Source organism: Palaemon carinicauda, chromosome 6, assembly GCF_036898095.1.
Source record: "Palaemon carinicauda isolate YSFRI2023 chromosome 6, ASM3689809v2, whole genome shotgun sequence".
NCBI lineage: Eukaryota > Metazoa > Arthropoda > Malacostraca > Decapoda > Palaemonidae > Palaemon > Palaemon carinicauda.
The window spans coordinates 14,525,057-14,527,556 of NC_090730.1; positions in this window are offsets into that span (position 1 = coordinate 14,525,057).

Consider the following 2,500-nt stretch of genomic DNA (forward strand, 5'->3'; position numbering starts at 1 on the left):
ATATATATATATATATATATATATATATACATACACACACCAACGGCAACCACAACAAATACTGCAGTTTCTAATCCATTGCAGGATAAAGGTCTCAGGCATGTCCTTATTTATGTTTGAGGTTGGCCATTTCATCACCGCGCTGGCCCTTACGGATTGGAAATGGTGGGAGACTTTAGTCTGAACACTCACAACAAACCTAGTATGGATGGCCCTGACTAGTACAGCTTTGCTGATCATGGCGATACACAAACCCTTAAACCACGTTGTATATAACTAGATAGATAGATAGATAGATATTATCACATCAGTATGTACATATGTGCACTGTACACTATCAAATATACACTTGGTGTAAATATTGTCCAAGAAGAATTGTCAGAAAAAAAATGACAATGGTCATTTTTATCATTGACAGTGTGCTACTTTTGTGACAACCGCAGATAACTTTCAGACTCTTTTTTTATCTTTTCTTTTTATTTTAATCTTTTATATTCCGAGAATTGTCTTTTGATATAATCTAACATGAGTGGTGTTTCTTCATGTTGGTTCTTTGAGAATTATCTGGAGGATGATGCACATCAAAATAAACTCGAACGAAAACTATTGATATGATTTATAATTGGGAGAAATTGGAAGCATGTGCTGCTATGAAAATTGACGTGTGCAAACGGATTATAGCTTAATGATGTAGAATTTGTAAATCAAAATAACACGAAAGAGGATTAATAAAATGATTTATAACTGAGAAATTGGAAGGATGTGCTATTATGAAAACGTTACGTGTACAAGAGATTATAGCTTCCTAAATGAAACATCACATCACTATGTAATCATACTCTAACAACAAGGAAAACACCTGGTGTAAAGGTTTAAAGGTTTAAAGGCCGCTCATGAATGGCAGAGGCAAGGGACAGTGACGTTGCCCTATCAAGCAGGACAATGCCCTACTACCATGTATAGCCTACATATGATCAGCGCCCAAGTGCCCTCCCCACCCAAGCTAGGATCAAAGAGGGCCAAATAATGGCTGCTGATGACTCAGCAGATAGACATACAGGCTCCCCAAGGCCCCCATCTTTAGCTCACAAGGATGGTAAGGTTGCAGTGACCAAAGAAACTAACGAGTTTGAGCGGGACTGGCGTTCACCAGTCAGGGGCGTTACCACATCGGTCACCACAGATATAAGTGCATTATACTTTTCTTTCTTCTAACACATAAACTTCGTTCCATTCATCTTATAGTTTGAAATATCCATAGATTTTTGTTTTTGTTATTACAATTCATCATTTTAATAAAAAAAAAAATGCCATAGGCATTTCCTTTGGTAAATAACCTTCACATATAATGAGTCATATTCGTTTGTTTGGGGCACCAATTCTCAGTAATATACTTAGATTAGGAATGGAGAGGTACTTTAATGTTGAATACAACTGATGGAATGTAAGTGAAATAGTCATGAGAATAATAACATGAATGATTTTCCTCATCATTATATTCCTCACAAACATTGCCACTAGTATTAACAATAATTCCAGTTATATAAACTAATATTCTAATCATTGAGAGAGATTAACAGATATATAAGCACAGCTTAATATTCCTTAATCAAGTATATGTTCCAAGCGTCAATAACCTCTGATGACATAATGCTGAAGAACTTTCAGTCAATCAATCAATTGAGGAAACAAATTTTCAATTTCCTCCCAAAAATCAAAAAAATATCTTTTCGTGAAACAGGAAGAACATCATAGATACGAACAAATTAGATCCAACTTTCTTTCTTAGTTCTGAAACTTATCAGCGCTCTCTCTTCTACCAATAGGTACCAGATACACCCACAGCTGGAAAAACATTCTTTTATTATTATTATTATTATTATTATTATTATTATTATTATTATTATTATTATTATTATTATTATTATTGCTAGCTAAGCTACAACCCTACTGGGAAAAGCAGGATGCTATAAGCCTAGGGGCTCCAATAGTAAAAAACAGCTTAGCAAGGAAGGGAATTATTTTAGAATTATTAAGGTTGCGCTACAGTAAATGAATCCTAAGTGATAAAAAACACATCGTTGAGAAAAAAAAAAACCTGAACTTGATACTGAGCTAACATGCTCTCACTGAATGCATGCAATGAGCACACGTTGAATAAAATATTATAGATTTTGAGGGTTTTCCTTAATGGAAAGTTACAGTATGTAAAGAAAGGCAAATATAACTGAACGGATGAACTGGAATGAAGAGCTATCACATATAGGAAGAGGTCAAGAGTACATTGCATTTGAAAAACATGATACGGGAGAGACACTTCAAAAGGTACATGAAGTCCAATGTAAAGAGAAAACATTGATCCGAGGGAAAACTATAAAAAGTGCCATTATATATATATAATAACAGCATACACAATCCAACAGATGGCTCTAGTTATTATTAACATCGCTGCAGAACTTCAGGAATGGCACGTGGAATTGGATTTTCCAAGAAACTCATC